Here is a 13,370-nt window from a genome sequence, read left to right on the forward strand (position 1 = left end):
AGCATACTGAATAAAAGTGAAAGAACGACTGATGAGCATGAGGACCTGATTAAGGTCGATCCTCAAGTTGCATTAGTCAAGGATCTGGTTACTAGTAATACTGAGGATTCCAATATAAATTTTTGTGTTGTTTCTACTAACCTTGTTACAACCAAGAATAAGAGCCCAATTTGAGGTACTCCAGTTGTATCTGTTAAAATAGGAGACCAGTTACTATTCATCTTGCAAACAAATAAACTATCTCTCCTATTGGAATTGTGCGAGATGTTGAAGTCCTATGTGGAAAGGTAAAATATCCTACCAACTTTCTAGTACTTGGTTGAGTGCAAGATAGTTTTTTCCCTATTATCTTCGATAGGCCTTTTCTCAAAACTTGTGGAGTTATTATAGATTGCAGGAAAGGAAAAGTATTTGTTGAATTTAATGGTCAGCCATATGAATTTAACTTTTCTAAATTCTCTAAGCAAACTCGTGGTACTGATTTGCCTAGTAATGATAAAATTATTGAAGAGATTGCTTCTATTGCTCTTCCTCCTAACGATCCTTTGCAGAAATATATGGAGGACCATGAGAATGATATGCATATGCAGGAAAGGAATGAGCTAGACGACATATTCTTGAGACAACGTGCTATCCTGAAGTACAACCTTCCAGTTGAGCCTTTGGGAATTTTATCGAAACCAAAATAAGACTCGGTGTTTGATCTTAAACCTCTTCCCATTACGCTCAAGTATGCTTATTTAGATGAAAAGAAAGTATATCTTGTTATTATCAATGCTAACATTTCAGGATATGAAGAAGAGCGATTATTGGAAGTCCTTCGAAAACACCCAGGCGCTATTGGCTATACCCTTGATGATCTTAAGGGGATTAGTCCATCTATTTATTAGCATACTATCAATCTTGAACCTGATGCTAAACTGGTCGTTGATCATCAACGACGGTTGAACCCGAAGATGAAGGATGTTGTGAGGACCGAAATCGTCAAGCTTCTAGCCGCACATATTATCTACCCTATAGCTGATAGTAAGTGGATAAGTCCGGTACATTGTGTTCCCAAGAAAGGAGGTACGACTGTGGTTCCTAATGATAAGAATGAACTAATACCTCAAAGAATTATTGTTGGATATAGAATGTGTATTGATTACAGGAAGCTGAACAAGGCAACCAGGAAGGACCACTACCCGCTGTAGTTCATCGACAAAATGCTTGAAAGGTTATCCAAAAACACTCACTTTTGCTATCTAGATGGATGATAACTCACAAGTATAGGGGATCGCAACAGTTTTCGAGGGTAGAGTATTCAACCCAAATTTGTTGATTCGACACAAGGGGAAGCCAAAGAATATTCTCGAGTATTAGCAGTTGAGTTGTCAATTCAACCACACCTGAAAGACTTAGTATCTACAGCAAAGTAGTGTGATAGCAACAATAGCAACGGTAACAGTAGCAACGGTGACAACAGTAGCAGCAAAGTAACATAGCAAGGACCAGTAGGAAAAACTCGTCGGCATTGGATCGATGATGGATAATTATCCCGGATAACATTCATCATGCAACAGTTATAACATGAGGAGATATGTAACTAGCTCCAGTTCGTCAACGTAATGTAGGCATGTATTTCGTATGTAGTCATACGTGCTTAGGGAAAAGAACTTGCATGACATCTATAGTCCATCCCTCCCGTGAAAGCGGGGTCCTAATAGAAACTACGGGATATTAAGGTTCTCCTTTTAATAGAGAACCGGAACAACGCATTAGCACTTAGTGAATACATGAACTCCTCATACTATGGTCATCTCCGGGAGTGGTTCCGGCTATTGTCACTCCGGGGTTGCCGGGTCATAACACATAGTAGGTGACTACAACTTGCAAGATAGGATCAAGAACACACATATATTGACAAGAACATAATAGGTTCAGATCTGAGATCATGGCACTCGGGCCCTAGTGACAAGCATTAAGCATGGCAAAGTAGTAGCAACATCAATCTCAGAACATAGTGGATACTAGGGATCAATCCCCATCAAAACTAACTCGATTACATGATAGATCTCATCCAACCCATCACCGTCCAGCAAGCCTACAATGAGATTACTCACGAACGGTGAAGAGCATCATGGAATTGGCGATGAAGGATGGTTGGTTATGACGATGGCGACGATCTCCCCTCTCCGGAGCCCAGAACGGACTCCAGATCTGCCCTCCAGAGGAAGAACAAGTGGTGGCGGCGCCTCCGTATCGTAAAACGCGATGAACTCTCCTCCTTGATTTTTTTTCCGGACGAAAGGGACTAAATAGAGCTGGAGTTGGAGGCGGCGGAGCCCTGAGGGCCCCACAACCCTACTAGGCGTGGCCAGGGGGGCCACGCCTGGTGGGCTTGTGGGCTCCTCGCTCCCCTCCTCCAGTTGATTCTTGCGCCAGTATTTTTTATATATTCCACAAAAAATCTCGTAAATTTCCAGGTCATTCCGAGAACTTTTATTTCTGTGCAAAAACAACACCATGGCAATTCTGCTGAAAACATCGTTAGTCTGGGTTAGTTCCATTCAAATCATGCAAATTAGAGTCCAAAACAAGGGCAAAAGAGTTTGGAAAAGTAGATACGACGGAGACGTATCAACTCCCCCAAGCTTAAAGCCTTGCTTGTCCTCAAGAAATTCAGTTGTCAAACTGAAAGAGATAAAAGAAAAACTTTTACGAACTCTGTTTGATCTTGTTGTTGCAATTATGTCTAACTCATATTCAGATTTTCAGCAAGATCATAAGCTAACCAAATAAGCAATGACATTTAGAGCTCAAGAGGAACTCATATCAATGGCATAATCAACTAGCGAGCAATAATAATGAGTTTCAAACGTCAACACTTCAATCAAAACAATCATGAAGTAGTATGAACAGATGGTATCTCGCTAGCTCTTTCTGAGACCGCAAAACATAAATGCAGAGCACCTTCAAAGACAAAGGGCTGACTGAACATTTTAATTCATGGCAAAGAAGATCCAGTCAGAGTCATACTCAATAACAATTAAAAGCAAAGCATAAGAATGACAGAGCTGCTCTCTAATTGGTGCTCTTATAAGAAGAGGATGACTCAACAGAAACATAAATAGATAGGCCCTTCGCAGAGGGAAGCATTGATTTGCACAGGTGCCAGAGCTCAAGCTTTGAAGACAGAGATAAATAATTTTGGGTAGAATGCCTTCATTGTCAACGCGATGACCAAGAGTTTTCACCATCTTCCATGCTACACATGTTATAGGCGGTTCCCAAACAGAAAAGTAAAGTTTTGACTCCCCCACCACCGATCAATCACACTCCACGACTAGCCGAATACTCGGGTGCCGTCCATACCAACAACAATCTAGGGGGCGTTTTGTTTGCAATTATCTTTTCGATTTGAGCATGGAACTGGGTATTCCAATTACCGGCCCCTTTCTCGTGAATGATAGTGAATAAACACATATCGAGGATAACACACCTAACATGGAAGATACTGATCGCCCCTTGTCACCACATGAGCGGTTCGGACATGCAAAACAGATTATTTCTTGAAGGTTTAGAGAGTGGCACATGCAAATTTACTTGGAAGGACAGGTAGATACCGCATATAGGTAGGTATGGTGGACTCATATGGAACAACTTTGGTTTATGGAAGTGTATGCACAAGCAGTATTCCCGCTTAGTACAAGTGAAGGCTAGCAAGAGACTGGAAAGCGACCAACTAGAGAGCGACAACAGTCATCAAAATGCATTGAGATTAACCAACATTGAGTGCAAGCATGAGTAGGACATAAATCACCATGAACATGAATATCATAGAGGCTATGTTGATTTGTTTCAACTACATGTGTAAACATGCGCCAAGTCAAGCCACTTGAATCATTCAAAGGAGGATACCATCCTATCATACTACATCATAATCATCTCAAAATTCATGTTGGCATCCAAGACAGACCATTATAAGCTCCTAGCAGGAACTATGATCTCTAAGTTGTAATTGCAAACATGTTTCTCTCACAACAAAGCTGAATCAGGAACGATGAGCTAGTCATATTTACAAAAACAAAATAGATCGAGTTCATACCAGCTTTTCCAGGCCCAGTCACTTCATCATATATCGTCATTATTGCCTTTGACCGAATGATGTGAACAATAATAAGAGTGCTCGTGCATTGGACTAAGCTGGAATCTGCAAGCAAACACAAAGGAGAAGACAAAGTAATATGGCTCTTTGACAGATAAACAGATATGCATGCGACAGCCACTAAACATTGTAACCATGGTCTTCTACCTTGACCCAAAGAAAAAGAAAACTATTTACACGGGAAAGCTCCCAACAAGCAAAAGAAGAACGAGAAATATTTTTGGGTTTTCTCAAACTAGACAAACACATGAGAAGAAAACGAGAAAAAAGAATAAACTAGCATGGATGATACAGTGGCAAAGTATGAACACCAACTATCAGAGTGAAAGTGTGAGCATGGATATAAAGTCGGTGAGAAACACGTACTCCCCCAAGCTTAGGCTTTTGGCCTAAATTGGTCTACTCCCATGGAGGGAAATAACCGTCTCCGGGGTACTCCGGAGTGTACTGAGGGTGCCACTGCTGTGTGAGCTCCTCTGGCTCCCACAGATAAACTGGTGTCTGGTACTCGACTGGTAGCTCGGGCACGGGCGCCTGTGGTGGTGCTATGCCCCAATATGCGTAGATGTCCGAGGGCATAATAATGTACCTGCCTAGATGAAGATTGAACAAAGAAGGATCAGGCAAAGTAATAGTCTCACGAGTACCCTGACTAAATACCAGGTTATAAATCATCCTCTTATTTATATCTTTATCAAGAAAGTCATGGCGAACCATGCTATCATAATCTAGATATCTCTCAGGAAGAAGAATCTCTTCTTCCTCGTGCAGTCTAATAGGTATCTCAAAATGTCTAGCAAGACGGGTAGCATAGATACCTCCATAAACAACACCTTTAGAACGGTTCGTGTTCAACCTTTGAGCCACTATAGCGCCCAAGCTATAAGTTTTATCATTATAAAGGGCTTCGCGCAAAACCGCAAGATCTGGGGAGCTAAGGGCCCCAGCTTTCCCACGGCCAATCAAACATTTTCCCACGAATAATGAGAAGTACCGAAGCACGGGAAAATGTATGCTAGCAGCTCTATCGCAAGACACTCCTCTCTCCTCTCCTACAACAATAGTATCTATGAAAGCCTCCAAGTCCCGTGGACGAGGTTCATGAATATCCCCAACATAAGGTAATTTGCAAACATTGCAAAAATCCTGAAGTGACATGCGTTGTGGGATATCATATAACTTGAACTCAACCATAGGAGGACTCTTCCTTGGATAGAAATTAAAGCTTTGCATGAAAATATTAGTGAGGAGGAGGTATTGCGGACACTGATCTTCAACGAAGGCGGGAAGGCCTGCGTTCTCCATGAAGTAGTAAAAGTCCTCGTAAAGTCCGGCGGCGCGTAAGAACACATCGCTTGGCCACTCGCACGCTCGAACTTCTGCAACTCCGGGACCGGATACTTGGGTTTCTTCTTCTCAATTTCATCATCCTTGGGGTCACGGCTTGAAGAGACTCTTAGGAACCTCCTCATCTTTTCCTTTTTCTTTCTCTGAAAATTTCTGAAATCTTTAGTGACTCTAAGGAAAAGTGAACAAGGCCCAACGAAACTCATAGCAACTACTCCTACAAGTGCCTAGAGGCCATATCACGCATCAAAACTACTTGGGACCAGCTAAAATTAGCATGCAAAGCTCAAGAACTGGGTCACCAGGGCAACAAAAATACGCAACGAATAAGGCACTAGAGCAAAAACTAATAGGACCAATGGAGGAGTCACATACCAAGGAACAATTCCCCCAAAACAGTTTGGTGAATGGGGCTTTGCACAAGGAGATCGAAAATTGCAGCAAGAAGAGAAAGAACACGGGTTTGAGCTGTAGAATGATTTTTTCTGGAGGTAGGAGAAGGAGATGGGAGCTGGAATAAGTGGAGGGGGGACACGTGGGCCCCACAAGCCTGGTAGGTGCGACCAGGGGGTGCCCGCGCCTCCTGGGCTTGTGCCCACTGGTGCATCCCCCTGACTATCTCTCCGTCTCAGAATTTTTCAAAAATTCCAACAAAAAATCATACTTGATTTTCAGGGCATTCAAAGAACTTTTATTTTCAGGACACTTTTCTACGGGACGCAAAAAGCGGAAAACAGGAGAAACTAAAGCTAAATCTATCATTTTTCTTCTAAGCAACTGAAGGTAAAGGTTTGGTACAGAGGGCTGTGACTCTGAGATTCATCCACCATGGCCATCAAAAGAAATCCGTCAATGAGGTTGATCAAGTCTCCTTGAGAAACTTTTTTCGAATCGCGTAAAAACGGAGAATTTTCGAATAGTCACTAGGTTACCTCAATGGGGATGTGCATATCCCCAACAAGCAAATCACACTTCATCTTAACAGTAGGTATAGGGCATTCAAAGCTCCCAATAAGAATCGATGAAGTTTTTTCAATAGCATTCATGCAATGTACTCGATATTGTTTCTTTGGAAGTGCACCGTATGCTCATTACCATTGACATGGAAAGTGACATTGCCTTTGTTGCAATCAATAACAGCCCATGTAGTGTTTAAAAGGGGTCTTCCAAGGATGACCGCCATGGCATCATCCTCGGGAATATCCAGAATAACAAAGTCTGTTAAGATAGTGACGTTAGCAACCACAACAGGCACATCCTCGCAAATGCCGATAGGGAAAGCAGTTGATTTGTCGGCCATTTGCAGAGAGATTTCAGTGGGTGTCAACTTATCCAGTTCAAGCCTACGATAAAGAGAGAGAGGCATAACACTAACACCGGCTCCAAGGTCGCATAAAGCAGTTCTAACATAGTTTCCTTTAATGGAGCAAGGTATAGTGGGCACCCCGAGATCACCTAGTTTCTTAGGAGTTCCACCTAGATTCTACATGTGAAGCGGAGTACATGGCTGCCTGGGAGGCGGCTAAGGAGGGTGTCTGGATGAAGCAGTTCATGACGGATCTTGGAGTGGTGCCAAGCGCACTGGATCCAATAACCTTGTTCTGTGACAACACGGGTGCCATTGCCTTAGCAAAGGAACCACAGTTTCACAAGAAGATCAGACACATCAAACGACGCTTCAACCTCATCCGCGACTACGTCGAGGAAGAGGACGTAAATATATGCAAAGTGCACATGGATCTGAATGTAGCAGACCCGCTGACTAAACCTCTTCCACGGCCAAAACATGATCGACACCAGAACTGTATGGGTGTTAGATTTATTACAATGTAATTCACATGGTGATGTGAGGGCTAGATTATTGACTCTAGTGCAAGTGGGAGACTGTTGGAATTATGCCCTAGAGGCAATGATAAATATAGTTATTATTATAATTCCTGTATCAAGATAATTGTTTATTGTCCATGCTATAATTGTATTCAATGAAGACTCATTTACATGTGTGGATACATAGAAAAAACACCGTCCCTAGCATGCCTCTAGTTGGCTAGCCAGTTGATCGATGATGGTCAGTGTCTTCTGATTATGAACAAGGTGTTGTTGCTTGATAACTGGATCACGTCATTAGGAGAATCACGTGATGGACTAGACCCAAACTAATAGACGTAGCATGTTGATCGTGTCATTTTGTTGCTACTATTTTCTACGTGTCAAGTATTTATTCCTATGACCATGAGATCATATAACTCACTGACACCGGAGGAATGCTTTGTGTGTATCAAACGTCGCAACGTAACTGGGTGACTATAAAGGTACTCTACAGGTATCTCCAAAGGTGTTAGTTGAGTTAGTATGGATCAAGACTGGAATTTGTCACTCCGTGTGACGGAGAGGTATCTCGGGGCCCACTCGGTAATACAACATCACACACAAGCCTTGCAAGCAATGTAACTTAGTGTAAGTTGAGGGATATTGTATTACGGAACGAGTAAAGAGACTTGCCGGTAAACGAGATTGAAATAGGTATACGGATACTGACGATCGAATCTCGGGCAAGTAACATACCGAAGGACAAAGGGAATGACATACGGGATTATATGAATCCTTGGCACTGAGGTTCAAACGATAAGATCTTCATAGAATATGTAGAATCCAATATGGGCATCCAGGTCCCGCTATTGGATATTGACCGAGGAGTCTCTCGGGTCATGTCTACATAGTTCTCGAACCCGCAGGGTCTGCACACTTAAGGTTCGACGTTGTTTTATGCGTATTTGAGTTATATGGTTGGTTACCGAATGTTGTTCGGAGTCCCGGATGAGATCACGGAAGTCACGAGGGTTTCCGGAATGGTCCGGAAACGAAGATTGATATATAGGATGACCTCATTTGATTACCCGAAGGTTTTCGGAGTTACCGGGAATGACGAATGGGTTCCGGGAGTTCACCGGGGGGGCAACCCACCCCAGGGAAGCCCATAGGCCTTGGGGGTGACACACCAGCCCTTAGTGGGCTGGTGGGACAGCCCAAAAGGCTCTATGCGCCAAGGAGAAGAAAATCAAGACAGAAAGAAAAAAAAAGGGAGGAGGTGGGAAGGAAGGGGGACTCCCTCCCACCAAACCAAGTCCAACTCGGTTTGGGGGGGGAGAGTCCTCCCCCTTGGACTCGGCCGACCCCCTTGGGGCTCCTTGAGCCCCAAGGCAAGGTCCCCTCCCTCCCACCTATATATACGGAGGTTTTAGGGCTGATTTGAGACGACTTTTCCACGGCAGCTCGACCACATACCTCCACGGTTTTTCCTCTAGATCGCGTTTCTGCGGAGCTCGGGCGGAGCCCTGCTGAGACAAGGTCATCACCAACCTCCGGAGCACCATCACGCTGCCGGAGAACTCTTCTACCTCTCTGTCTCTCTTGCTGGATCAAGAAGGCCGAGATCATCGTCGAGCTATACGTGTGCTGAACGCGGAGGTGCCGCCCGTTCGGTACTAGATCGTGGGACTGATCGCGGGATTGTTCGCGGGGCGGATCGAGGGACGTGAGGACGTTCCACTACATCAACCGCGGTCTCTAACGCTTCTGTTGTACGGTCTACGAGGGTACGTAGATCACTCATCCCCTCTCGTAGATGGACATCACCATGATAGGTCTTCGTGCGCGTAGGAAAATTTTTGTTTCCCATGCGACGTTCCCCAACACCACCGAAGGGGGGCAACGACCCTGGGAGGTAAGGTGGGCCAAGTGGGGGTGGGAACCAGCCCCTAGGTGGGCTGGTGCGCCTCCCCACTCAGCCCATTGCGCAAGGGAGAGAAAAGGGGGGGCAAACCCTAAGCCAGGTGGGCCTAAGGCCCACCAGTTGGTGCGCCACCCCTCTTCCCTCCTCTGGCCGCCGCACCTCCCATCTGGGGGGGCTGCCGCACCCCCTAGGGTGGGAACCCTAGGGGTGGCACCCCCTCTCCCCTCCCCCTATATATAGTGGGCACTTTTGGCCATTGGAGATCAGACTTTTCCCTCTCCCTCGGCGCAACCCTGCTCTTCTTTCTCCTCCTCTCTGCCGGTGCTTGGCGAAGCCCTGCTGGGAGACCTCGTCTCTCCATCGACACCACGCCGTCGTGCTGCTGGAGTTCTTCCCCAACCTCTCCCTCCTCCTTGTTGGATCAAGGTGCAGGAGACGTCACCGGGTTGCACGTGTGTTGAACGCGGAGGTGCCGTAGTTCGGCACCAGATCAGAATCGCTGCGAGTACGACTCCATCAACCGCGTTCTAGCAACGCTTCCTAGAAGTGAAGTCGTTCTTATCGTATCTTCTATTCTTAGGCAGTGGGTTATCAAGATCAACAGGTTCAATCTCCACATCCTTATCATTGCTAGGCTGAGCATCTTCATGAGCATCACTACCGATATTATCATTAGGCTCATGTTCATCACCAGATTGCGTTTCAGCATTAGAAATAGAGACATCGTTTGGACTCTCGGGTGTAACAGCAACAGGGTTGCTAGCATGCAAGTTCCTATCATCTTTGTTTTTATTTCTAGGATGACTAGGTGCATCAGTGCTAACTCCTTGAGAATCTTGTTCAATTCTCTTAGGATGACCCTCAGGATACAAAGGTTCCTGGGTCATTCTACCGCCTCTAGTGATGACTCTAACAGAATTGTCATTCATCTCATTGAGCAAGTCATTTTGAGCCTTAAGTACTTGTTCTACTTGAGTAGTAACCATAGAGGCACGTTTACTCAAAAGCTTAGGATCATTGACATTTCTATCCACACAAGCACTTAAATGACTAAGCATGCGAGCATTCTGTTCCAATTGTCTGCTAACATAATCATTGAAACTCTGTTGTTTGGCAACAAAGTTATCAAATTCATTCAGGCATAAGCTAGCAGGTTTATCAAAAGGAATATCACTCTCATTGAATCTACGAAGAGAATTTACCTTTACTACCTATGTCGGGTTATCAAGACCATGGATCTCTTCGATAGGTGGTATATTTTTGACATCTTAAAATTTAATGCCTTTTTCTTTCATAGATCTCTTAGCTTCTTGCATATCTTCAGGACTGAGGAATAGAATACCTCTTTTCTTCGGAGTTGGCTTCGGAGGTGGTTCGGTAATAGTCCAAGCATTCTCATTGCACAAGATATTGTTAAATAGGATCTCAGCTTGTTATACAGTTCGTTCCCTGGAAACACAACCAGCACAACTATCTAGATGGTCCTTAGAAGCATCGGTTAGTCCATTATAGAAGATATCAAGTATTTCATTCTTTTCAAGAGGGTGATCGGGCAAAGCATTCAGTAGCTGGACAAGCCTCCCCCAAGCTTGTGGGAGACTCTCTTCTTCAACTTGCGCAAAGTTATATATTTCCTGCAAGGCAGCTTGCTTCTTATGGGCAGGAATGTTGGAAATATGCCCTAGAGGCAATAATAAAATGGTTATTATCATATTTCCTTGTTCATGATAATCGCTATTGTTCATGCTATAATTGTATTAACAGGAAACAGTGATACATGTGTGAATAAATAGATCACAATGTGTCCCTAGCAAGCCTCTAGTTGGCTAGCTCGTTAGTCAATAGATGATCATGGTTTCCTGATCATGGTCATTAGATTTCGTTGATAACGGGATCACATCATTGGGAGAATGATGTGATGGACAAGACCCAATCCTAAGCCTAGCACTAGATCGTATTGTTCGTATGCTAATGCTTTTCTAATGTCAAGTATCTTTTCCTTCGACCGTGAGATTGTGCAACTCCCGGATACCGTAGGAGTGCTTTGGGTGTATCAAACGTCACAACATAACTGGGTGACTATAAAGGTGCACTACGGGTACCTCCGAAAGTGTCTGTTGGGTTGGTACGAATCGAGATCGGGATTTGTCACTCCGTGTGACGGAGAGGTATCTCTGGGCCCACTCGGTAGAACATCATCATGAGCTCAATGTGACTAAGGAGTTAGTCACAGGATGACGTGCTACGGAACGAGTAAAGAGACTTACCGGTAACGAGATTGAACAAGGTATAGGTATACCGACGATCGAATCTCGAGCAAGTTCTATACCGACAGACAAAGGGAATCGTATACGGGATTGATTGAATCCTTGACATCGTGGTTCATCCGATGAGATCATCGTGGTGCAAGTGGGAGCCACCATGGGTATCCAGACCCCGCTGATGGTTATTGGCCAGAGAGGTGTGTCGGTCATGTCTGCCTGTCTCCCGAACCCGTAGGGTCTACACACTTAAGGTTCGATGACGCTAGGGTTATAGGGAATTATTATACGAGGTTACCAAAAGTTGTTCGGAGTCCTGTATGAGATCCCGGAAGTCACGAGGAGCTCCGGAATGGTCCGGAGGTAAAGATTGATATATAGGACGGATGGTTTCGGATACCGGAAGTGTTTCGGGCATCACCGGTAACGTACCGGGACCACCGGAGGTGGCCCCGGGGGACCACCGAAGGGGGTCAACGAACCCGATAGGTAAGGTGGGCCAAGTGGGGGTGGGAACCAGCCCCTAGGTGGGCTGGTACGCCTCCCCACTCAGCCCATTGCGCAAGGGAGAGAAAAGGGGGGGCAAACCCTAAGCCAGGTGGGCCTAAGGCCCACCAGTTGGTGCGCCACCCCTCCTCCCCCCTCTGGCCGCCGCACCTCCCATATGGGGGGGCTGCCGCACCCCCTAGGGTGGGAACCCTAGGGGTGGCACCCCCTCTCCCCTCCCCCTATATATAGTGGGCACTTTTGGCCATTGGAGATTAGACTTTTCCCTCTCCCTCGGCGCAACCCTGCTCTTCTTTCTCGTCCTCTCTGCCGGTGCTTGGCGAAGCCCTGCCGGGAGACCTCGTCTCTCCATCGACACCACGCTGTCGTGCTACTGGAGTTCTTCCCCAACCTCTCCCTCCTCCTTGCTGGATCAAGGTGCAGGAGACGTCACCGGGCTGCACGTGTGTTGAACGCGGAGGTGCCGTAGTTCGGCACTAGATCGGAATCGCTGCGAGTATGACTCCATCAACCGCGTTCTAGCAACGCTTCCGCTTAGCGATCTTCAAAGGTATGAATATGATCTTACCCGTCTCTCGTTGCTGGTCTCTCCATAGGAAGATCTGAATATGCGTAGGAAAATTTTGAATTTATGCTACGTTACCCAACAGTGGCATCCGAGCCAGGTTTTCTATGCGTAGATTCTATGCACGAGTAGAACACAAAAGTTGTGGGCGATGATTTGTCAATTTGCTTGACGCTACTAGTCTTATTCTTTTCCGGCGGTATTGTGGGATGAAGCGGCCCGGACCGACTTTACACGTATGCTTACGTGAGACTGGTTCCACCGACAGACATGCACACCCTGCATAAAGGTGGCTAGCGGGTGTCTGTCTCTCCTACTCTAGTCGGATTGGGTTTGATGAAAAGGGTCCTTATGAAGGGTAAATAGCTTTGGCATATCATCGTTGTGGCTGTCACGTAGGTAAGAAGGCGTTCTTGCTAGAAACCCAAATCAGCCACGTAAAACTTGCAACAACAATTAGAGGACGTCCAACTTGTTTTTGCAGGGTTTGACATGTGATGTGATATGGCCAAAGTTGTGATGTTGCATGTATGATGTATGAGATGATCATGTTATTGTAATAGGTTTCACGACTTGCATGTCGATGAGTATGACAACCGGCAAGAGCCATAGGAGTTGTCTTAATTTATTGTATGAGATGCAACGCCATGTGCTTACTACTTTTACTTCATTGCTAACGGTTAGCTATAGTAGTAGTGATAGTAGTAGTTGGCGTGACGACTTCACGGAGACACGACGATGGAGATCATGATGATGGAGATCATGGTGTCACGCCGGTGACGATGATGATCATGCGATGCCTGAAGATGG

This window comes from Hordeum vulgare, chromosome 6H (assembly GCF_904849725.1).
Source record: "Hordeum vulgare subsp. vulgare chromosome 6H, MorexV3_pseudomolecules_assembly, whole genome shotgun sequence".
Lineage (NCBI taxonomy): Eukaryota > Viridiplantae > Streptophyta > Magnoliopsida > Poales > Poaceae > Hordeum > Hordeum vulgare.